This window comes from Cynocephalus volans, chromosome 11 (assembly GCF_027409185.1).
Source record: "Cynocephalus volans isolate mCynVol1 chromosome 11, mCynVol1.pri, whole genome shotgun sequence".
Lineage (NCBI taxonomy): Eukaryota > Metazoa > Chordata > Mammalia > Dermoptera > Cynocephalidae > Cynocephalus > Cynocephalus volans.
The window spans coordinates 89808508-89835284 of record NC_084470.1 but is presented as its reverse complement, the minus strand read 5'-3'; the positions used below and the strand labels follow the sequence as shown (position 1 = coordinate 89835284).

Here is a 26777-nt window from a genome sequence, read left to right as displayed (position 1 = left end):
TTATGAGAATCAAATGGAAAAAAAGATTGGATTCAGTGTCCCAAGGTCTAGGTTCAAGTCTCAGCTTTATTGATCTCACTAAATTGTGGGAAGATGAACAATTACATACTTAACCTTTCTTATCTGCCTTTTATCCATCTGTAACAATGACAACGACACCACCTCCTTCCCCCACAGCATCTTGGAAACTTACAGAGTTGAAGATCCATAGCCATAGAAGAAGATGGACTTACTTTCACATTATTCAAAGTTTCCCTTAACTTTAAGGCTATGGAGTGCGTAATAGTTACAAAAATACAAAAATAATCAGTATTTTAGGTACATTTTCTCATTAAGTGTCACATTAACCCTAGGAAGTAGGTACTACTCATATCCACAATTTAGAGGTTAGAAACATAGACTCAGAGAAGAATTTGGACCAAGGTATGCCTGCTTCCAGACCCTGGCTTCTAACTCACATACTATAGAGCAGTGGCTCTCGCATTTTGGTTGGTATCAGAATCATCTGGAGAACTGATACACGGAGACCAGTCTTGTTGAGGGAGGTAGAATCTGGATTTTTTATTTTTTTTTCTCAAATTGCCCAGGAGATTCCCATGCCCACCAAAGGTTGAGAGCTACTGCTGTGGAGTGTTTCTGTGACCTACTTCCCATGCCATGTCCTTTCTTTCTCTACTAGGTGCCTATCACCACACTCTACATCAGCCATTGACTCCACAGGGCAACCGGGTGGTTTAACAGGTACAACAGCAAATCAATAATGCAGTCAGGTGTTGGAATGGGTAAGTCAGTCAAAATGTTTAACTTGGCTGCATGGCCAGACAGTGCTGGAGCAAAAGCCTATTTCAGAAAACGGAGTTCCTCTCAGACAATTCAAAGATGCAGAAGCAGAGGTCAAATGGATATTATTCAATTTATGTAAATCTTACTGACTAGCCTCTGCTTAGCTGTCAGATTTCTCCTAGCAGTTAACAATCTGCTTATTTCCCTTTACCAGAGATATGACAAAAAATAAATTAAGTAGGTTTCCTATACTCATTTTCATTCATAAATAATGAAATCATTCGTGAGATATTCAAGTTTGCAAAAGAGACCTTTTGATGTAGCCATGTATTTACAATGCCTTGGGATATACCTGGTAGCTCTTTGAGTTAGGCATACACCATAGCTTTTCTTTATTAACAGATAAGGAGCTTCTGCTATTGGCTAGTTGAAAGCCTTCCTCCTGGCTGAAGTCACTAAGCCATCACTCTTGGCCTGTAATTGTAGTTTCTGCAGCCAAAGATTCTACCTGTTTTGTTTTAGGAATAGGTTATTCAGCACAAGATATATGGTCACCAAGGTGGAGCAGAGTAGGGATAGAAGCAGAAATTAGAATAACTCTAACAATCTAATTGAATTATCTGTTCACAGTTGGCCCTCTATATCCATGGGTTTTGCATTTGGAGATTCAGCCAAACTTGGACCAAAAAATAAAATAAAAAATAACAATACAACAATAAAAAATAATATAAATATAAAAACAATACAGCATAACATTTACATAGCATTTATGTTGTATTAGATATTATTAGTAACCTAGATATGGTTTAAAGTATATGGGAGAATGTGTGCATAGGATATCTGCAAATATTACACCATTTTACATCAGAGACTTAAGCGTCCTGGAACCAATCTCCTTGGATACTGTGCAATTACTGTGTGTGTGTGTGTGTGTGTGTGTGTGTGTGTGTGTGTGTGTTTGTGTGTGTGTGAGAGCGAGAGAGAGAGAGAGAGAGAGAAAGAGAGAGAGAGAGAGATAGAGAGAGAGACAGGGAATTGAGACTTACTTCTTATCTCTTCTAGAGCTCAGAAGAAAAGTGATTGAACACATATCCCATTATTATTAAATTATTAGAGTTTTTAAAAGTAAGCCAAGTCACCAGGACCAGGATTTCAGCTCACATAAAACAGAGTTAAGTTAAAAGACAAAGGTCATTTTTTATATGGAGCAGATGAAATTTTTACTACAAAATTGTGCCTTTTATTGGAAAGATGAGTTTAATTCTAGAAATTTATCTCTAGGTGACTCTGAAGCAATTACCCCATAGGGTACACATTGAGTGACATTCCTATAATCTTGGCAGTGAACTTAAAACAACATAGGAAAACAAACAAACAAACAAACAAAAAAACAGGGCTTTACTTGGCATTACAACTACACCTGTCCAATTTTTTTCCTCTTTTAACTGGGGTGCTTCCCTTAAACACACCCTGAAATCTGTGGTTGAGAGAGTACAAATCAATAGAATCATAATTCATCCCAGGTGGTATGTTTGAGAGATGACCTTTCCAGCTGAGAGGGAAAAAAGGCTCTCGCAAGTGTGTGGTGTGAAAGGAAAACTATCAGAATGTCAAAAGGGGGTCAGAGGACAGCAGCCTGCTCTGGCGTGGTGAAGGGAGGCTGACAGATACTAATGGGGCTTCCTGCAGCATCAGAAAGTGACCAGTAGCCCTGATTGCTGCTTTCTCGACACTACTCACACGTTGTAGATGAGAACATCTCTGTCAGCCTAAGTGTCAGCCTAAACACCCAAGGCTTCCAGTTGCCCAGCCGGTAAGGAGGGGCTATTAGCATTTCTTGGTTTGCTTCCAGCTCAGGAAGGATGTGTGATAGAGTTTGGATGTGTTGTGCCCCCCAAACTGATGTGGAAATCTGATCCCCAATGTGGCAGTTTTGGGTGCTGTTTGAATCGTGAGGGTGGATCCCTCATGAATGGATTAATGCTCTCCCTGGGGGATGGGGGTAGTGAGTGAGTTTGGGCTTTATTAGCTCCCCTGAGAGCTGGTTGTTTAAAGGACCTGGCACCTCCTCTTTCTCTCTCTCTTGCTTCCTCTCACCATGTGATCTGCTTGTACCCACCGGCTGCCTTCCACTTTCCTCCATGAGTAGAAGCAGCCTGAGGCCTGCACCAGATGCCACTGTCCAGAATCGTGAGCCAAATAAACCTCTTTTCTTTATAAATTTCCCAGTCTCAGGTATTCTGTTATAGCAACACCAAAATGGACTAATACAATGTGCTAATGATTCAGAAACACTCCCCGCACACTGGAGGCACACGATTCCAGTGGCGTAGAAGAATGTAGTGGTGAACACAAAGAAGAAAGGAAAAGATGGGGAGGAGAGAGACAGAGGAAGAAAAGATGAAAGGGAGGAGAAGGAGGGGACGGGAGGAGTTGGAAGAGAGACGCAGTGATGAGGGAGAGAAGCAGGGAACTCACATTCCCTGCGCTGGGAGGGCAAATCAGTATAAGCACTCCAGGCAGCCGGTGGGCATCATCCGTGAACATTGCTAATATGCACACTGTAAAGAGCCAGCCATCTACTGCTACATACATTCACTAGAGAAAGTTTTATATGTGTGCACCAGGATATATGTTCAAGAATGTTCAGAATGGTAATGTTCACAATAATTAAAAGTTGAGACAACCCAAATGCACGTGGATTATGGAATAAATGCACCATGACACACTGCACAGCACAGAAAATGCTGTTCACAACAATAGGCACGAGTCACACAATAACAAATAAGAAACAAAGAGCACACTCAGTGTTGTTCATCGTATGTAAAGTTCAAAACTGGGAAGAACCAAGCCACATTGTTTATTAAGGCAGATGTAGGTGTTTAAACTATAAAGAAAAGCAATGGGATTGGGAGGCAGACACAATGGTGAAGGGGAGCAAGAGCGTGGGTCATCAGTTCTGTTGCTAATTTCTCTACCTGGGTGGTGACTTTATAATTATTTTTTAACCGCACATATTTATCTTATGCCCTTTTCTATTTCTGTGACATAACTCATGGTAGTGGGTTAAATTGTGGCCCTCAAAATGATATGTCCATGCCCTAATCCCCTGAACTTGTGAATAGGACCTGATTTGGAAAACATTTGAGTATTGTACAACAGTAAATTACATTGCAAATGTAGTTAAGGGTCTCTAGATAAAATCATCCTATATTATCTAGGTGGGCCCTAAAGCCAATGAAAGTGTCTTTATAAGAGGCATACAGAAAAGAGACACACAGAGAGAAGGGAAGAAAGATGTGTGTGAAGATGGAGGCAGAGACTGGGTGTTGCAGCCACGAGCCAAGGAAGCCTGGAGCCACCAGAAGCTGGATGAAGCAAGGAAGTCTCCTCCTTTAGAGCCTTCAGAGGGAGGTAGCCCCACTGAACCCTTGATTTTGTCCTTCTGGCCTCCAGAACTGTGAGAAAATAAATTTCTGTTGTTTTAAGCCACCAAGTTTGTGGTCATTTTTGATGGCAGCCTTCGGAAACTAATGCACCTAATAATAATTTTAAAATCCTGTTGTAGTATACCTTACCAGTTACTCTTTGGTCTAAATGATAACATTGTTCTCAGATAACACAGACTGACAACTTGTGGAACATATATAACTTACACATTCGTTTTGCCCTATTTTGCCCCAGAGTATTTTTAAAACCAATTTAAAAATTAGAAGATTTCACTTAAAGTCCAGATTTGTGGCTTCACTTGTAAACTTAGAAGATCTGGTAACCCAGACCCCTTCCCTCGTGGCAGCAGTCAGCAGGTGCTGACGAATTGCTATTTCTTTGCATGGGCCTAAGCTCTTTAGTGCACAGTCGCCCCACCACCCCTGACTGCCTCCAGCCTGGGCCTCTCTCCTCATTTTTGAGATGTGTGTGGTTGTCATGGTAGACACTGTGCTTTCCACCACTGAGAAATGCATCACCCTTACCTTAATAGACCTTTGCTGCAACTGGAGTAATACATAAACTCACTGAAATGAGAAATACCATTTTGGGCTCTTAACAATATATCCTTCAAAAAGCTACTAAAAGCATACAGAAGTTGGAAAAAAAGCAGGATGTAAATTTATACAGATAAATCATCCAGTCTTATATAAACAATAACTACTTAGAAGATGTAGTGAAAGACAATTAAAATACTGTAGCTACAAAAAAATGAATATTTATCTGAGAACAAGTGTTTTCTTTCTATTTAATCAGGGCAACTTTTGTCTTTTGGGAAGAGTTTGAAATTTCCCTTATGCCACTTTTCTCCAAGCTAATTTATAAATTTTATGTGATCTCAATAAAAATATTAACTTTTGTTCCCTAGAGCTAGAAAAGTTGCTTTTAAAGTTCATGTAGAGAAATACATAAGAACCAAGAGGACTCAGAAAAAGAAAAGCAAGTGTGCACGAGTGTTCGGGGGTTTTTGAGGAAGGGAGTGAAGAAGAGGAAGACAGACTCCACTAGGTGTGATGTTACAACAACAGATTGTGAATTCTCTGTGATGCAGAACTGGCACATGAATAAAGAGAGCAACAGACCATTGGCACAGAACAAAAAGTCTCGAAAAGGACTCATTGCACATGGGAATTTAATATAGTTGAGAGTAAAGCTATCATTTCAAATCGCTAGAGAAATAATGACTTTTTAATAAACAGCAACCAATAGGCTATTTGGAAAATGATCAAATTGGATCCCGGTTAGGAATTTAACATCATAATAGCCCACAAGAAATACTGGGACACATCCAGTTGATTCAACCAGAGCAAGCGAACTTAGGGCTTCCTGTCTCTGACAGAGAATGAATTCGGCGTGGTTGTAGGAACTGGGGGTCACACCCTCCATGCTAGCCCCACATGGCCTGTTCTCGCCATAGTTCTGATAGTTCCGCATGTGGCTCTGCCCGCGCTTATGCGGGGCTGTGAGTGATCAGTTTATCTGCGTCTCTCCAGAGACTTTGAGCTCCTGGAGGGCAGACTATGTCCTAACCACTAACAACATCCCAATTCGAGTTCCCGAAAACACAATTGAAATAAACTGAAGTTAAAGACGTGTAAGTCATTTTGGCAAGAAGATAGCTACCGATCTAGTGGGACAAATCTAGGCTTTCAGATGCACCCGCATAGTTTTTGGCTGTGTCTATTGATGAGAGTGGTGGAAACCAGGCATTGTTTTTGAGAAAACAAGTAAGAATTATTACAAAAAAAATTATTCCACAAAGAACAGACATCCCATGGGAAGTGTTTATGGATGAGGTAGAGGGAATAAAGAGTACAATATTATTCCACAAAATGCCTCCACTGGGTTGTGGCATATTATACAATGCTGGAGTGCCTGTCATTTGTCATTTCCTTAAACTGCCTGGGAAACAGAAGGGCATTCATGTATTCTGAATATATTTATATAGGAATAAATGTTAATATAAACAATACATATTAAATTGATAGTTTAATGGATAAAAGCAGACTCTGAAACTAGAATTCTAGGGTTCAGTTTCTAGCTTTGTTTCTTGCTAGCTAGATGATCTTGAACAAATGACCTAAATAGTCTAAGTTTCTCAATCTGTAAAATGAGGATGATAATAACATAGAATTGTTGTGAAGATCGAATGTGCTGATAATATATGCAGTGTTTAGAACAATGCCTGACACATAATAGAGTGTAAATGTTAGCTAACTTAGAAGAAAGTTACCACAGACACACATATAAGGCGAGAAAAAGAAAGAACAAGACGAGAAAATTTAGAAAACTTTGAACTTTTAATACTAGGGACAGCTGTCAAGATCCCTGCTTCAGAGTCCAGATGGAGCTGAGTTTGAATTTTGGCTCTGCCAGCTGCTAGCTATTTTATTTAACTTATGCTATGCCAGTCACTTAGGTTTCTGTTGCTTTTGTTTGTCATCAAACTGTACATTTTTGTTTGCTTATTTTTTTTATTCATTCATTTATTCCTTCATGTATTCCAGAAAAGTCTTAAAGTGGCACCTATGTCTACTCATCTATACAATGAGGGTGGTAGTAGCTACCTTACGGATGGTTTAAAAATTTTTAAATATTAAGGCTAAACTGATTAATATTTTATAGTTGTTTAGTAAATGCAGGTTCCTTCCCCTTGTCAATGTAAGCAGTTTTAATATCAGTTTCAGACACTATAAAGTAATACCCTTCACCCCTGAAAGCACCTCACTATTTTCCTATGCATGTGCAGCCATGTGAGTTTAATGGCCTGAAGATGTGTCGTTCGGGGGTAGCTCATTATGCACAAAGTTAGTAGAGATAAAAAAAAAATGACCACCCATTTCTCTAGTAGATGCTTTAGGAGATGAGACTTGAAGAAGCATGTATGTGGAGGCCACAGTCTGCTATTGCAAGGTATGGAATGGGGTGATGGATAAGTGTATGGTGGAAGACTCCCACTTTCCTTTTTTCTACCCACCTCATTATAATGCCCAACCTGAACCCCGCCCTAAGTGATTAAATGTTCTGTGCAGAACCTTGGTAAAGGGCCTTACTCAGGAATGTTGATCACTCACACGGGTTACAGCGATACTTTGGGGGTTGGGTTTTTACTTTCGGTAGTGTAGTTTCTTGCCTTCCTACCCTCCTGCCTTCATACTCTTCCTCTTTCAATACTGTTATTTTCAGGATATCCCATATTTCCATCTTTTTCTTTTCTCAAGTAACAATGAATTTAACTGTCATGCTAAATTTGTGTGATCTTGACTGCAATAAATATTGGCATCTGCCACCATATACTAAAAGTCATAAAAACTGTGCAAACTTTTGATCTAGCAATTTATTTTGAGGTATTTCTTATAATGCAAGAAGTATATGCATTTTTTAAAAAGACATATAAAGTGCTTGGTAAAGGAATTATTGATTTTATTAGGTGTGATATTAGCATGATAATTATTTAAATAATAGGTCCTTATCAGATAGAAATGCATTCTTAAATATTGTAGGTGAAAAGATATAATGTCTGAGTTTTGATCTGAAATGCCCCTTCACAATAAAAGTTTAGAGAGATAGTTAAAACATAATTAGCAAAATAATAATGTTTGAAACCAAATTTTCAATTTATGCGAGTTCTTTATATGATCCACTCTACCTTTACGTATGTTTGATAATTTCTATAAAGGATTGTTTAAAAGGAGTTCTGAAGATAATCATTTGAGCACTTTTTATAACAACAAAAACTTAGAACCATTGCAAATGACCCGAAACACTTGATTAAAGATATATATCCTGAATTGTATTCAGCCATCAGAATTTGAGAAATAGTTCTATATATAGTTTTTTGGGAACCTCCATACTGTTTTCCATTATGGCTTCATTTCCAGCACCAGTGTAAAAGAGTTCCCTTTTGTCTGCATCCTCACGAGCATTTCTTATATTTTGTCTTTTGGATAATAGCCATTCTAACTGGAGTGAGATGATTTCTCATTGTGGTTTTTATTTGCATTTCTCTGATGATTAGTGATGTTGAGCATTTTTTCATATATCTGCCATCCATTTGTATATCTTCTTTTGAGAAATGTCTATTCAGGCCACTTGGCTATTTTAAAAATTGTATTATTTGTTTTTCAGCATTACACTACTGAGTATTTACTCAAAGGAAAGGAAATTAGTATACTGAAGAGTTATCTGCATGCTCGTGTTTATTGCAGCACCATTCACAATAGCCAAGATATGGAATCAACCTAAGTGTCCATCAGTAGATGAATGGGTAAAGAAAATGTGGTGTATACACAATGGAATACCACGTAGCCATTAAAAAAAAAAAAAAGAAAAAGAAATCCTGTCATTTGTGGCAACATGAATTAGCGTGGAACACAGAAAGATAAATATTGCATGTTCTTACTCATATATGGAATCTAAAAAAGTTGAGCTCATAGAAGCAGAGAGTAGATTAGTAGTTACTAGAGTCTGGGAAGGGTGGAGGGGAGGGGATGAATAGAGAGAGATGTATCTTTTAAACCTACAAACTTACAGCTAGATAGTAAGAATAAATTCTGGTGTTCTACAGCAGAGCTAGGTGTCTGTAATTAACAATAATTTATTGTATAACTTTAAATGGCCAGAAGAGAGGAGTTGAAATATTTTCAATATAAAGAATGGTAAATGTTTGTGATGATATTTATGCTAATTACTCCAATTTGAACATCACACCTTGTATACATGTATCAAAATATCACTCTGTACCCCATAAATATATACAATAAAAAATAACTTTTATGACTGAAAGAAGCAATCTAACATAAAGGTTGTGGATAGCACGCTGTCTATGTCTGCAAGTACTTTTAGAGTAGTCTTTGCCAATTCTATTTTTTTTTACATTTTTAAAAGATCACTCTTTTATTTTATTTTATTTTATTGTTTCTTTTTTAAAAACTTTAACTTCTCAGTATACATTGTAGTTGATTTTCATGTCCCTTTATCCGTTCCTCTTTCCCCCTCCTTCTCTCCCCTCCCCCAATCATATATGTTCACTTGTCTTAACATATTCAAGGAATGTTGTGATTGTTGTGTCTTCTTCCTCCCCAACCCTTTATTTGTTCATATATTTATTTATTTGTTTTTAGCTCCCACAAATAAGTGAGAACATGTGGAATTTCTCTTTCTATGCCTGACTTGTTTCACTTAATATAATTTTCTCTAAATCCATCCATGTTGTTGAGAATGGTAGTATTTCATTTGTTTTTATAGCAGGGTAGTATTCCATTGTGTAGATATATCACGTTTTCCTTATCCACTCATCTGATGCTGGACATTTGGGCTGGTTCCAACTCTTGGCTATTGTAAACAGTGCTGCAATAAACATGGGAGTACAGGTATCCCTTTGGCATGATGATTTCCATTCTTCTGGGTATATTCCCAGCAGCGGAATAGCTGGGTCATATGGTAGATCTATCCATAATTGTTTGAGGAAATGCCATACCATTTTCCATAAAGGCTGCACTATTTTGCAGTACCACCAACAGTATATGAGAGTTCCTTTTTCTCTGCAACCTCACCAGCATCTATCATTCTCAGTCTTTTGGATATTAGCCATCCTATCCGGAGTGAGATATTATCTCAAAGTGGTTTTGATTTGCATTTCCCAAATGCTGAGTGATGTTGAGCATTTCTTCATGTGTCTGTCGGCCATTCGTATATTTTCCTTAGAAATGTCTGTTCAGCTCCTTTGACCATTTTAAAATTGGGTTATTTGTTTTTCTTGTTGTAAAGTTGTTTCAGTTCCTTGGACATTCTGGATCTTAATCCTTTGTCAGATGTGTACTTTGCAAATATTTTCTCCCCCTCTGTTGGTTGTCTTTTCACTCTGTTCATTGTCTCTTTTGCTGTGCAGAAGCTTTTTAGTTTGATATAATCCCATTTGTTTATTTTTCCTTTGATTGCCTGTGCTTTTGGGGTCCTATTCATGAAGTCTGTACCCATTCCTACTTCCTGGAGTGTTTCCCCTGTTTTCTTTAAGGAGTTTTATTGTTTCAGGATGTATATTTAATTCTTTAATCCATTTTGAGTTGATTTTGGTATACAGTGAGAGGTATGGGTCTAGTTTTATTCTCCTACGTATGAATATCCAGTTTTCCCAGCATCATTTGCTAAAGAGGTAGTCTCTTCCCCAGTGTTTAGGCTTGGTACCTTTGTCAAAGATCAGATGGCTGTAGGTATGTGGGTTGATTTCTGGATTCTCTATTCTATCCCACTGATCCATGTGTCTGTTTTTATGCCATGCTCTTTTGGTTATTATAACTTTGTAGTAAAGTTTAAAGTCAGGTAGTGTTATGCCTTCAGCTTTATTTTTTTTGCTCAGAATTGCTTTGGCTATGCATGGTTTTTTGTTATTCCATACAAATGTCTGTATAGTTTTTTCCATTTCTGAGAAAAATGTCATTGGAATTTTGATGGGATTGCATTGAATCTGGAGATCATTTTGGGTAATGTTGACATTTTCACAATGTTAATTCTTCCAATCCAAGAGCATGGGATATCTTTCCATCTTCTTGTGTCCTCTTTAATTTCTCTCAACAGTGGTTGGTAGTTCTCTTTGTAGAGATTTTTCAAAACCTTGGTTAACTTTATTCCTAAGTATTTTATTTTTTTGCTGGCTATTGTAAATGGGCTAGCTTTCTTGATTTCTTTTTCTGCATGTTCACTGTTGGAGTATAGAAATGCTACTGATTTTTGTGTGTTGATTTTGTATCCTGCTACTTTGCTGAAATCATTTATCAACTCTAGGAGTTTTTTCGTAGAAGCTTTAGGCTGTTCAATATATAGTATTGTATCATCTGCAAACAGGGACAGTTTGACTTCATCTTTTCCAATCTGGATGCCCTTTATTTCCTTCTTTTCTCTGATTGCCCTGGGTAGTACTTCCAACACTGTGTTGAATAGGAGTGGTGAGAGTGGGCATCCTTGTCTAGTTCCTGTTCTTTTCCCCATTCAGGATGATATTGGCAGTGGGCTTATCATATATGGCTTTAATGGTGTTGTGATACTTTCCATCTATACCTAAATTGTAGAGAGTCTTTATCATGAATGAATGTTGAATTTTGTCAAAAGCTTTTTCAGCATCTATAGAGATGATCATATGGTTTTTGTCTTAGCTTTTATTGATGTGGTGTATCACAGTTATTGATTTGCATATGTTGAAACAAACTTGCATCCCTGAGATGAATCCCACTTGATCATGGTGTATAATTTTGTGTATGTGTTGCTGGATTCTGTTAGCTGGTATTTTATTGAGGATTTTTGCATCTATATTCATCAAGGATATTGGCCTGTAGTTTTCTATTTTTGATGTATCTTTGGTCTTGGTATCAGCGTGATGTTTGCCTCATAGAATGGCTTCTGTTTCAATCTTTTGGAATAGTTTGTAGAGAATTGGTATCAATTCCTCTTTGAAGGTTTGGTAGAACTCTGCAGTGAACCCATCCAGTCCTGGGCTTTGCTGGGAGCCTTCTGATAAGAGCTTCAATCTCTTTTATAGTTATTGGTCTGTTCAGATTTTCAATATCTTCTTGCCTCAGTTTTAGTAGTTTGTATGTGTCCAGAAATTTATTTATTTCCTCCAGATTTTCAAATTTGTTGGCATATTTTTGCTTATAGTAGTCTCTAATGATTTCTTGTATTTCTGGGGTGTCAGTTGTAATATTTCTAATTTTTGTTATTTTGTTCTTCTCTCTTCTTTTCTTATTTAGCCTTGCTAATGCTCTGTCAATTTTATTTACCTTTTTGAAAAACCAACTTTTTGTTTCATTGATCTTTTGTATCATTTTTTGGGTTTCTATTTCATTTAATTCTGCTCTGATCTTAATTATTTCTTTCCATCTACTAACCTTGAGTTTGGATTGTTCTTGTTTTTCTAGATCTTTAAGGTGAAGTGTTAAGTTTTTTATTTTCCATCTTTCCATTCTTCTGAAGTAACCATGTAGTGTAATAAATTTTCCCTCTTAGTTCTGCTTTTGCAGTATCTCTCAGGTTTTAGTATGATGTGTCATTATTTTCATTAGATTCAAGAAATTTTTTGATTTTCTGTTTAATTTCTTCTTGGACCCATATGTCATTAAGTAGAATGTTGTTTAATTTCCATGTGTTTGTATAGTTTCCAGAGTTTTGCATGTTATTGATTTCTAATTTTAATCCATTGTGATCTGAAAAAATACATGGAATAATTTCAATTTTTTTGAATTTGTTCAGACTTGATTTGTGACTTAACATGTGGTCTATCCTGGAGAATGTTTTATGTGTTGATGAGAAGAATGAATATACTGAGATTGTTGGATGGAATGTTCTGTAGATATCGGCCAAGTTCGATTGATCTAAAATGTTGTTTAGATCTTGTGTTTCTCTATTGATTTTTTGCCTAGATGATCTGTCCAATGTCTAGAGTGGGGTGTTCTGGTCTCCCATTATTACGGTGTTAGTGTCTATCTCATTCTTTAGATCTAATTGTGTTTGCTTTATAAATCTGGTGGCTGCAACATTGATTGCATTTATGTTTATGATTATTATGTCTTCTTGATGGATAGATCCTTTTTTCATTATATAGTGGCCTTCTTTATCTCTTTTTATGGTTTTTGCTTTAAATTCTACTTTATCTGATATAAGAATAGCTACTCCAGCTCATTTTTCATTTTTATTTGCATGGTATATCTTTTTCCATCCTTTCACTCTTAGTCTATGTGTGTCTTTACAGGTGAGGTGAGTCTCTTGAAGGCATCATATTGTCAGGTCCATCTTTTTAATCCAGTCAGTCAGTCTGTGTCTTTTGATTGGGGAATTTAATCCTTTTACATTTAGAGTTATTATCAAAAGGCGTTGATTTATTCTTATCATTTTATTGATTTTTGTTTAGATGTCTTAAGTATCTTTTTTCCTTTCTTTCTGATTTTCTGTTTGTCTTCTGTGTTTGTTGGTTTCTTGGGGTGGTAGATAAACTATATTTTCTCTTTATTGTTAGTATTTTTGTTTTACTGGTAGGTTTTGTTCTTTCTTGAGTATTCATGGCAGTGATGGTTCTTTTTCAGGTATCAAACTCAGTACTCCTTTGAGAATTTCTTATAAGGCTGGTCATGTGGTAGTGAACTCCCACAGTTTTTGTTTGTCTGAGAAATATACTATTTGTCCTTCATTTTGGAAGGATGGTCTTGCTGGGTAAAGTATTCTTGGCTGGCAATTTTTGTCCTTTAGTATTTTGAATATATTATCCCATTTTTTCCTGGCTTTTAGGGTTTCTGATGAAAAGTCTGATGTTAGTCTGATTGGGGCTTCCTTATAGGCAACTTGTCTCTTCTCTCTTGCAGCTTTTAAGATTCTCTCTTTGTCTTTGAGTTTTGCCAGTTTGACTATGACATATCTTGGAGAGGACCTTTTTGGGTTCTATATGTTTGGCGATCTTTGGGCCTCCTGAATCTGGAGATCTGTGACTTTCCCTGTACCTGGGAATTACCTGCTATTATTTCATTGAATATGTTTTCAGTGCCATTTCCTTTTTCCTCCCCTCCTGGAATACCCATAAATTGGATATTTGATCACTTAAGGTTGTCTATTATCTCTCTTAGATTTTCTTTAATTTTTTTTTAATTCGTTTTTCTTTTTTTCTGGTCTGCCTGTTTTAATTCAAGGTTAGAAATGCTCTCTTGTACTTGTTCTAGCCTGCTGGTGAGACTCTCTGTTGTGTTTTTTTTTTTTTTATTTCATTGAATGAATCCTTCAGTTCCACAAGCTCTGCTACATTCTTTTTCAGGGCATTGATTTTATGTACACTCCTTCTTTCAGGTCCTGTATATTTTTTCTCATTTCATTGTGTTGTCTAACTGAGTTTTCTTGTATCTCATTTTGTTTCCTTAGAATTGTTGCTCAAAATTCCTTGTCAGTCATTTCAAGGACTTCCTGTTCTATAGGATCTAGAGCTTGAGAGTTATTATTTTCCTTTGGTGGTGATGTACTTTCTTGATTTTTTCATATTTCTGGTATCTTTCCTTTGGTGTTCAGTCATTGTGGCAGGGGGTATCACGGTCCACTCTTTCCACCCTGATGTCTCACCTAGATCCTGAAAGGACTGCAAATTCTGGGCAGTGGGGACTAGCCTGGGCTGGGGGTCCAGCAGCACCTGCCTGTTCCAGCACAGCTGACTTGGGGTGTGTGGCCCTGGCGGCTCTCAGGCCTCTCTGGGTGGTGAATACTACTGGCCTGGGCTCGGGGTCCCATGATGCCTTCCTTTTGTGGTGCAGCTGAGTTGGGGCATGTGGGCACAGTGGCTCTCAAGCCTCTCTGGGTTGCAGGCACTAGCCTGGGCTGGGGGGGTCCCATGGCACACAGCTCCTGCATATTCCAGGGTAGTTCTCAAGCCTCCTTTTGTTGCTTTTTAATAGTTGCAAATTGGTTGATTTGTGGGAGAGAGCAATGCTAGGAACTGTCTACTCTGCCATCTTGACCGGAAGCCCTCTTATCAGCTCTAAAACTACACTTTTATCAGTATGCACAACCAGTTGTAATAATCAAATCTGATACTGAACCCCAAATTCATTAGTACAACATATGAGAAGATGTTTGCATTTTATTGATTATGCAATATGGCTAACATTCAGTTCATGAAGGTATTTATAAAAAAAAATAGTAATAACATGAGAGAAAGAAGGTATAGTTTTTAAGAGCATACCCCAGGAACCAGGAATTCATATTTTTGTGTTATAAAAAAAAATTGAAAAAGAAGTTAAAAATACTTTGATAGAATGGCTATTTAAAATATATGTAGATTACACATATAATAGTCATCAAGTCATCAAATACCAATGTTTCAACCATGGGTTATTACTGACAGTGGGTAATACATTTTACTTTTAGCTCATCCATGTTTTCTGATTCTTTATATATATAAAGCAAAACACATACACATATAAAACAATATATATACACACAAAGATATCACACCAAAATTTATACCAATTCTAGCACAGAATTCAGTCTCTTACAAGTAGTAAATCTTCAAAGAAGAGCAATTATCCTCCAAGATAAGTTAATTTCTGTTTTCATGTGCACTTAATTTTTATAAATATAATCCATGAATCTATTATTTATAACTTTATCTGAAGTAGGTATAGTAAATATACTTATGTTCCCACTTCCTGCATCTACAACCATAGCAGACATCAATAACCAATCATGGTAATCAGTCTTAACAAACCTGATCTCCAGCTCCTTTACGATCTTAGTGCTTTAGGAAGCTAATGTCGAGCTGACTTTTTAAAGATAAAACTTACATACCATCCTTGATATGATTATGTATTTTTATAAATCATTCCTGAGAATTTACTATGTGTCAAGTACTGTACTCAGATGTGAATATTTAAATAAATGATAATGCAATCTAATATTAATGGGTGACTACCATGTCCAGGGTTTTCATGTAAATGCTTTGCATAGATTTAAATATTGGACATAAACACACTGTTCTCTGCTCTCATAGTGCTTTAGCTTAATATAATTTGTTCAGTATCTTCATGAAAAAATGTGGTAGGTGGTAGGGATTGTCTTTATAGAAAACCATAAATAGTAGGATAAGCTGCAGACATTGTTTATCAATTAGTCAGTGTCTTGGGCTTACTCTTGTTTGCATTATAATTTTTTTTTTCTCCTGTAGGACTCAAAAGAGTTTATGGTTTTCTGTGATTTCCTACTGAGCCACTGCTATGGTTTGAGTGTGTCCACCAAAAGTTCATGGAAACTTAATCCCTCTGTCCTCATGAATGGATTAATATTGCTCTCATGGATATGGGTTCACTATCCAAGGAGTGGCTTTGTTTAAAAGCAAGCTGTCTCTGGCTGTCTTGCCCTTCCACCTCTGCTGTGCTATGATGCAGCTTGAAAACCTTTGCCAGATGCCAGCACTGTGCTCTTGGATTTCCCAGCCTCCAGAATAGTGAGATAATGAAACATATTATTTACAAATTACCTAGTTTGTGGTATTCTGTTATAACCACAGAAAATGGGACTAAGACAGCCACCAAGAGTCTTTCCTGGTGAGAGAGAAGGACAAAGTTTGTAAAAGGGCATATCTGGAACATTCTGTGTATTTCCTTATGTTAATTCCACATAACATGTATTCTGGATTGCACTACTGCTGCCAACGGGGTTGGAAGCTTACCTTTACATTAATAGGTTCCAGGGTAGTTCCTTTTTAACCCCTTTTTACAAAAACCAGGGCTTAAAGAACAGTCATCTACCAGAGTTTTTCTTTTCTGTCCTGTGAACAGACAGGCTGTCAGCTCAATTAACTAGCTGGAAAAGATCATGTTAAATCAAAAACAGTCACGAGGATCTTCCAGGGAATTTCCCTCATGAGATCTGTCTTCCATAAATGATGGCCTTTAGATAAGAACAGACATGCTTGCCAAGACCTGATGCCTACAAATGCATCTCTCCAGGACTGTGCTATAACAACCCACAAATACTGATCTGTGCAGGGCTCCACTCTCCAGGAACTCATCCCCTGGTCTAAATGAGGCATTTACAGAGTACCTTTGTCAAGAATAGTAGCTCATACCTCCGGTTATATGGTGGAATTATGTATAAAGTGAAAAAAAAAATTACCTATGCCTGTACTCCAAGCCATCCAAACTAAATTAGAGTTTCTGTTTTAGGGGCCTAAGCATCAGCATTCTTAGCTTCCAGGTGATTCTTATGTGCACTAGATTGATAAGATCTGCTTTAGAGTATTTTTATGAAATTTGATCACTCATAGATCTATTTTACACAGCTCAGGAAGAGCTGTCCAAGGGATACCAGAAACATAGAAGACAAAGTTCTCTTAATTTGAACCCATCTATTCTTGTGTGTGTGTGTGTGTGTGTGTGTGTGTGTGTGTGTGTGTGTGTGTATCAAAATTACTCATATAATATCACATGCTCAAATGTCTTCTGAAACATCTAATAAGTATTGAAGTATGTTTGCCATAGTTGATTGTACCTTGGTGCCATTCTTTGAAAATTGTTATTTATTGTATGAAAGCTTTCCAAAATTTTAATTAGCAATACTCTGCTATATAGAGAGTATACATATGTTTATGTAAGCTTGATGTCATCCTAATGAATGTAGGGTCAAATTTATGTTTCCATAGTATACTGTGTGAACATTTATAATATATAATTTTTTTTGTGCAGAAATGTTTAAGGAGGGTTTTTGTGTTTTTTTAATCAGATTAGATTATCATAATTACATCATGTGTGTGTATAATTTTTCAACAGTCATAATTTTACAAAATAGTGAATTTAACACATAGACATTACTGATTAATTCAGCAAATGGAACCTACCAATTTTTCCAGGCAATGACAGAGCAAAAGCCAAACAAATTTGTCAGAGAATTATTCTGCATTGTGGAAGCTTCATGTTTTATTTTTAATAACTGTACAAGAACCATGTTGCCTGGTTACCGTCTTCATTTTGTACTCTGATCTAAAAATGTCTCAGCAACCAGAAGTTTTCAGTGAGCTCAACACCTAACCTTACATAATCAAACATCTATCGCAATCCAAAAGGAATTTTACCAAAATTATATTTTCATTTTCTTCCTAATCACAGTTTCAGCCACTGCCTAAACATTGAGGGGGAAAAAATTAACTAACATTTTGAAGAAAGAACTTTTCACATGCAGATTTGAGAGGGGGAAAAAAAGAAAAAAACAAAACTTGAAAAAAAAGGAAAAGAAAACCTCAAAAAAATGAAGCCAGTGTTCCAAATGCATGACTATTTAATACTTGAATTTGGATGGAAATATAAATCAGTAGAAGAAAAATTTGTGGACACCCAGAAAAGCTTAAATTGATATTTAATATATCATTAAAAAATTTCATGACAAAGGTCACTTCAAGTTGGGGGTATTTTCAGGTTTGAGCAGAATAGTCTAACATCCAGGCTTTTAAATCTCTATTCTCACAACTCCAAAACGTGCTATCTTGTTGTATGTTATTTCTCCACGTATTTTCGGCATATTGATGAAGACGTATTTTCAGAAATGTAAAAACAAGCTGAGACTAGATGTCCCTTGTAAATAAATGTTTTAATGTAAAGCAAATTCAGATCATTTGGTTCTCTCACCACCTGAATTACTAAGATATTTCTGAGATGGAGACACTACATTAGGTGCTATAGCAGGAAAGGTTGATTATCCTGACTTCTTAACTCCTCCACCTTTGGACAACTACATCCTCTTTTCTCAGAACCCACTCGCACATTCATATGGTGAATCAGGTACAAACTGACTGAGTTGGGGTGAGCACCTAACTTCATCTGGGCCCATCAGATTCCCTTCCTTGATAACCTGAAACTTAAAATAGTAAAACTCCAGTCAACCAGGACAGCTCACTTTAATAGAAGAGATGGAAACTCAGGAGTTGCTGATAGCAGCCACACAGACTGGGAAGCAGTAAAAGCCAGATTGCACTGGGGTAGAAGAAAGACTCAATTAGAGGCCCAGAGAGAAAAGACACAGAAGGGAACAAAGCATCTTGCATTTTCTGCAGTGTTCATGTATCTGGTTCCAGTCTTCTCCAAGGCCCTGATATATTCCTTGCCTTGGATTCTATAAGACATCCCTTTATTCTTATAATAAATCAACCCCACTCCTTTTATTTTTAGGCAAATTCCAGTGGGTGTCTGTCATTGGCAACTGTAAGGGTTGTAACCAATACTGTTGTGGGGATAGGTCAGATATGGATCCTGTTCTCAAGGAGATTGACAAGAAGTAGTATATACACAGATAATTTTAACAAAAGGAAGAGAGATGCCGAAGTCAGATGAGATGATAAAAGTTTTCTCAGGAAGAAGCAATCATTCCTGACTCTGGCTAAGGTGGGTCAAAAAAGTTTTTTTGGAGCAGTGACATTCAGTGTATTTGAAAATGTGTAAAATAATGACCAATATTTTGTTTCTTCTTTCAATTTTTTAAATAGGTGATTGGTATTGCAGGAGTACAAATTTAATCTGCTGCCACTTGGTCAGCCACAGAAATCTTTGCTTTTCTCTCAATGTGGAATGCTGTTGGTAGGAGTACTTCATGCTCTGTATTTTAGTGTGTGCAATGGGATGGACTTGGTATTCAAACCATATGGTGATATAACAAATATGGTCTTGCCTTGGACATGATGTTTCCAACAACAAAACGTGGTCAGCACTGTTTGTGCTGTAGCTCTACTGACACCATCTATTTCTCTAAGGAACAGGCAGCACACAGAGTGTCAGATGAGAGTTTTTGTAACAGTAACTTGCAGGGCCTGTTTTTGCTACCTGGGTCAGTGACATTATCCAAAGGGAATACAGTCCCATTTTAGTCACCAGGGATTGCTTCTTTGTCATATAAATTTCAACTATGTCTTGGATGAAATCAGAAAATGGCACGATAGAGCAATTAATTACTACCGCAGAAATCAATTAAAGCAAGAGGCCTCACAGTGGAGAGATTCTGAAAGCATATAGTACATAATGCCTGCCACTGAGACACTTAGTGTTTGGGGGTAGATAAGAAAATAGAAGCAAAAATGACGATAATTCTGACCAATGTTTATTGAAAAAAATTTTAAATGATCATACAGGACTAAGAATGTTAACTGTTATATCCCAATTCTCACAAACATTCTATGAGTTAACCATTATTATCATCCCCACTTAGTGAATGAGTAAAATGAAACTTATATAGGATAAGTAATTTGCCCAAAGGCTCATAGCTGATGGGTAGAATCTGAACACAGCCTGCTTGATTCCAAAGGGTGAGCTCCTAACCATAGTGCAAGAAAAAATAAGAACAAAGCCATACAAAAAATTCAAAAGTAGTCTATAAATGTTACAGGATTTCAGGAGATGAAAAAGAATGTCAGGCTGGAGCAAAATGCACTTAAGCCATGGAAGAGCTGTGATCTGAGTTCAGCTCTGACAATGTAGGGTTCATACAGAACAGAAGAACTGGAGAGAGTGGAAGGAGTGAGGTGGTCGTATCATGTGTATTTCTGGCTGATGAATAGACCAATTTGACTATGATGGATGTTTGACACAGAGAATAACATTAGATAAAGATATAACAGAGCCAGACTGCAGAGGGTCTTGAGCATAAAGAGTTTAGATAATATCTCAGGCATTGTGAAGTCATTGAGGGTAGGTTCTTAAGAATAAATGCCATGATAACAGCAGTACTTGAGGAAGAATACACTAGAAGAACTGGGACAAAAGGCTCACATTAGTTGAGTGGCATTGCTATAGAAGCATTCATGGATGTGATTTCCTATAATCATTATAACACTCTTGAATGTAGAAACTATCTTCTCCGTATTTAGGTGAATTAATCAAGGTTCTGTCAGGGAAGATGCCTTTCCCAAGTTCACCAGATGGAAACGATGAACGCAATGTTTTAGTCCTAGTCTGTTTACTTGAAAGCTCATACTCTTAAAAACTCAATATGAAAAAAACCTAAAAGCAAACAGGATATTGCAGAGCTATAATAAAAACAATAATGGCTAACATTTATTGAACTTTTATCTCTTCTAGATTCTAAGTAATTGTATGCAATAACGTATTTAAACCTTTTAACAGCCTTTACATAGGTACTACATTATCCCTATTTTACCGATGAGGAAAATGAGGAAAATATAGTATGGGTCATTTGCCCACTCTGGAGGAGATGAGGTTTCATCCAGATCTTCTGTCTTCGGAGCCTGTACTCATGATTCTGCTATGAGCCTCACTATTACAGCAGACACTGACCAAGAAGTAATAAGCATAACAACTAGAGTCCAGCAGAAAGTTTTACAAGAACAGACTGAAAACAAGCAACTTGAGGGAGAGGGTAAAAAAAAAAAAAAAAAAGACATGGTAATTGGATCTAGAGTTTGAAGGAAAAGATAGAGGGTGGATTCAATAATAGATAGAGGTAATATTTTAAAAATTATTTTGTTTTTTAAATAGGAAGATGGTATGATTTCCACATCTCTGAGCTTGAGGTGGTGGTTGAACCATGAAGGAAAATGCTCTGAAATGTAAAGCTGTAGATTCAGAAACCAAGCAATACCTGTGAAGCTTGAAACTGAGAGAAATGATTAGATATTCAGTGGAAAATATATAAGGAAAGGAGAATGACACGTGAAGGGATGAACTATGAGAAATACCCACATTTAAGGATGTCAAAGAGAAACAAAGGAGCCATCAATGGTGATAGAGAAGGAATCCTCATAGAAGTAGAAAGAGGGCATGGTATCCAGAACTATAGAATCCCGAGGCTCTTCCTTTTAAAATTTTCCCACCCGTAGGCTATCAAATTTCTCTATAAATATATCCAGTTACAATGCTATACTGTAGCCACATCTCAGAGGTAACCCATTGCATTCTCAGACAGATATAAACTTTAGAAAGCTCTTCCTATAGTAAGCTAAAATCCATTTCTCTGCAATTTCTGTGCATTTGTCCTGGTTTCGCTCCTGAAGAAAATAGAAGAATAAGTACAATCATGCTGCCGTGTTATCTGCAGCTTTCATGATTTACTTGGTTTCAAAACTCTTGTTCCATGGACCCAATGTTCACTGCCAAGTGTCAAGATTGTGGTTAGCACATAGTAAGAACTCAGTAAATACTGATGAATTGAAGTGATTCTGAACCATATATCCTAAGTGGTTTCTCATTTTCATAAAAGATATTAAAATGTACTTATGGGTCAAGGCTCCCAATTTGAGAATTCTGAATATGTAGTCATCATAAATACAAAGTCATTCCCACATGGTAATCCAGAAAAATTTTAGAAGATAGTGGTCATGCCTACACTGAATCTTCTCATTTTCTTCAACTTTTCCAAAATTATAATGTGGGGAATTTTCTTATCACTTGGGTCAATTGTAACTTGGGTCAATTGTAATTTGGGTATGTCCCAAATGTTTGGGTACCTTTAAAGCAGGGTTTCTCAGCCATGGCACTATCAACACTGTGGGCAGGTGACTCTGTCGTGGGGGCTGTCTTGTGCATTGTAGAATGTTTAGCATTGTTCCTGGCCTCTACCCACTAGATTCCAGTAGTATCACCTCCACTCTCCCCAAGTTGTGACAGTCAAAGATATCTCCAAACATTGCCAGGTGTTTACTGAGGGTAAAAAATCATCCTCAAGTGAGAACTACTGATTTAAAATAAAGCAACTCTACATGATGGTTTTAAGTGGATGGATGGTATTTGCTTCACTGAATTAAAGGACTTTCTTCTAATCATGTTGGTAAATAGATGTAAAAATTGGTGTGTATTGTATGACATGGTATTCCTTAAGTTGTTTATGAATATTAAGATATCTGGAAGGAGAGTGACCAAGATTTCAATATGATAAATTTCCCTGGAGAATGTTTTAATTTTCCCTTTATTCTTTCTTTCTCTCTTTCTCTTTCTTTTTTTTTTTTTTTTTTGGTTTAGTTACTCATTCACACTTTCCATACTCTTTTCGTTGTTAACAATTAGAATGAATAATCAGGGAAAAATGCTGTTGTCATTTTGAAACCAGATAATGAACATGTGGGTGGTAAGGAAATGGAGCCTGTGGGTATAGACACATTCAAGGGAGATTCATAAGACAGGACCCTGGGGTACTCTGTTCCTTTCTTTTGTTTCTCAAGAACCTATATTCCATAGTTTATAGGAAATGGGAATAATATAAGATTTCATGAAGTTCTTCTACTTTATGACACAAAACTATTTGATATAAACATAGGAAAAACCAACAGATACCGTCAGAGGTAGTGCCTTAGAACGAAGTAGTCAAAGCACAGCATGGTTGTTCACAAGTAAGAAAAGTAGTACCATTGGCATCAGATAACATGCACAAAGGGCTTCTGCATTTCTTGTGAAATAGGCCCCCAAACTGAGATCATTTCATACATATAACTACCTATCCATCTAAAACGTGTTTTTTTAAACAACTAATAATTTCTGGTCTTAATGAAGTAGAAAATAAATAAATAAATAAATAGTACAAGACTCTATTTGTGAATTTCCCAAAGCTTCCTATAAGAATTCATAGTAAAATAATAGCAATAAAAATGTAAAATATAGATAAATCAATATTTCTCCAATATGTGCTCATTTGAAATGCAAAAGATGAGCATTGGCTGAATTTTTAGTTTGTAACATATTTTAAAAAAAGAAAGTAAAAATAAAATAGCAAGTAAGTTAAAGGGATATATTTTTCTCGCTACCTCAGAAACCTCTCTTCAGATTCATCTTTCAGTTTGTGTGGCTGCACTTTCTTTTGTTACAGCTGCAAACACAGGTCATATTAAACTCAATATGTGATGTTGAGGATTTTTAAAAGGTTGTTGATGGGACATTTTTTTACTTTAGCCCCAAATTCCCCCATGGCTTTCTTGGGTCTCATCGATGTAATTTTCACACACACAAAAAATGGAGCCTTTCAGAGATGAGAATAATGGCTAAAAAAAACAAGAAATGTTGGGTCTATTTAGTTTTAATGGAGGAAACAGGAAGAAGACCTGATAACTGAAATGAAGCTCTATACTAGACTAGTAGAGGAAAAAAAGGCAAGGAAATAGTTATTTTAAATTTATTATGAGAACAAATGTGTACTCCATTTAGTGAGTGTGATGTAACTCAGATGGATGATGGAGAGTGAGTGGGGACAAGAGAGTAAATGTTCAGAGTCTATTCTGACTCTTTTTGTTCAAAAATTATAAAGTGGAAAAGAAGAACAAAATGTCATGAAATGCGAGCTGAATCTCCAGCTAGATGAGGGTGGAGTAAGAGGGCATCTTGTAGTTTGTGATGGGCTCAAATTCAGGTTCAGATCAATTATACTCTGCACAGGCTGGTGAGACAGAAGAAGACAGTTGGAAATTGCCAGAAATCAAAAGAATTAGGGTAATGCTGTAAGATCTCAGACAGAAAATTGTTTTCCTTGTTTTAAAAATGGTAGGATAAAGGAAGATGAATGATGGGAAAAATCTAGATATTGTTCTCTGGATAATTTCTGTTTAGTTATATAAGAAATGGTAGGTGAGCCCAAGTAAAGAATTTAATGATCACTGAGAGAGAACTAACACGTCTTTACAGAAACAAGGGGTCATCAAGTTTCTCTTCTAGAGAACCAGTCTGGATGATCTGGCAAAAGACCTAGAACACTTCGCATGTCCTCTCTGGATGTTTATTTCATTACAATCTTTTACAGCACCCTCGCAAACAAGTAGAAAAAAATGCCTTGGGAATCTATCATTTGGAGATATGTGAGTAGGTGGATTTACAGCTGAATGAAGAGAAGATTGTTGAATAATTGTACAGAACAGAGCAAAGAGGCAGGACAGGAAAGAGAAATGAACACAGTTTTTGGAATCAGACATATCTAGGTTCACATTCAGGTTTTATTCTCTTAAAGTTGCATGGTTTGGGGCATGTATGTTATTTCAATTTTCTAAGCCTGAGTTTATCTCTACAGCAGAGAGAACAATATGATTTAGAAAGGATTTAACATAATAATGCTATGGTAAGGATTATATAAAATGATATAGTTAAAATTAACACAGAGGGCTCACACTGAGAAAATTGTACCACCTGATTATTGTAACTACTACTGGTGATACTACCACTATAACAACAGTCTGATGGGAGGTCTCTAGCAGTGTACTACAGGGACCTAACCCTGGTGCTGGTCTTTTCAAGGTTTTAATCAACAGTTTGTTGAATAAAGACTTAGTTGATATACTTACTAAATATCTGCACAATTCAAAGTTTGGGGAAAAGCTAATAATGTGATATATGACACATAACAGTCTAAAATAAAAGAGATAAAATTTAGTGGTGCAAATATGCACATGTACCAAAACCTTTTTTAATTGTGGAGTACAATGCACATAAAGAAAATTACATAAAAATTAGTTGCTGGTATAATGAATAATTTTAAAACAAGCATTTATGTAACCAACACCCAGGTCAAGAAATAGATTTTCTCCTAGGAGCTATCCCTTTACCATCAAATTCCCTGCCTCAATCATTATCTTAGTTTTGATAATAATCAGTTCAATGTTTCTTTATAGTTTAGACACATTAGATACACCACTAAACAGTATAGGATAATATTTTTGAACTTAATGTAAATGGAATAATATTGCACATACTTTGTGCTTTGCATCTTGTGGCTGATATTGTTTTAATATGAAGAGTCATTCCTATGGACATACTCCATTACAGTTCATTATTTTCATGGCAGGCAGTTTGCAGAAGTATGCTCTCAATGTCTTGTTTCTGCAAACAAGGAGGTTGTGAGTGTTTTTGTTCATATCTTGCAGTGCATTTGTGTGTATATGGAAAATTACTCATGTAAAATATATTAAAACTACTAAATTATTTTTATGTATTTCATTGCCAGGCACATATAATTTACTTCATAGATATTAAATCTATTGTTTTGACACTTCTGTATTTAAAAATCTATGTAGTAAGAAAATTTTAAAAATCCATATAGAAATAAGATTCAAGAAACCTTAATGGTAATAGCTGAACATATTTTGTATGAATTAAGATTCAGCAATATATCTTGACCAAAAATAAGTGCTTTTAAAAATCAACATGTATAAGACATTCCTTAAAAAAAAAACCTTATGGTTAGAGTACAGTATTATAACACCAAAGTCAAGGGTTTGGATCCCCTCACTAGCCAGCCCCAAATAAAAATAATAATAATATTTAAAAAATGAGTCACATTGCATATGGTCAAATATAACCTGATTTAATTTCCTGGAAATTTATTTTTCCCTTATTTTGATAAGAAAAGTTTCTATTCAAGGTATTTTTTTTGCATATTTTAAAGGGAGACTTTAATTTCATTTTTTAGTCCTAAGGGAAAATATGAACACTGAATATTGTTTTGAGGTTTTCCAGATGAAATAGCTTTCATTTAAAGGCAGTTTACAAAGAAAAATGAAATATATATTTTTTATTTTTAGAATTACATCTATTGTTTAAAATGTATTTGTGAGAAACTTGATTTCCATAGAATATTCCTCAAGTTTGTGACACTTATTGAAGGAAAGAGTGAAGAAAAGGTGGGCAAACACAAGTGTTGATCAGGTAAAGGTGACAGATGTCCTCCTAAATACTCCCAGTACTCTGCAAGGTGGTGGAGTTAAGCTGTTTGGGACTGTGCGTCCACCTGCTCTATTCACCTTTGTAGCCACCAACCACATTTGGCTACTGAGCAGTTGACACAAGGCTAGAGCAACTTAGATGTGCTCTAAATGTCTAAGACACCCAGGACTTTGAAGACAGTATGAAGAAAAGAATGTAAAATATCTCATTAATAATTTTTAAATTGATTATATGTTAAGATGGTAATCTGGATATATTGGCTTAAACAAAATATATTTTTAAAATTAATTTCACCTACTTATTTTTACCTTTTCCAAATGTGGCTACTAGAAAACTATAAAATTAAAT

The 26777-nt window shown here is 36.2% G+C and overlaps 1 protein-coding gene across 1 annotated transcript in view; it reads right to left on the bottom strand.

Annotated features, from left to right (window-relative positions):
• The window catches only part of GRM7 (glutamate metabotropic receptor 7), a 782386-nt gene that overhangs the window by 248396 nt on the left and 507213 nt on the right, over window positions 1–26777 (bottom strand). The gene's annotated exons all lie outside the window — the stretch shown is intronic.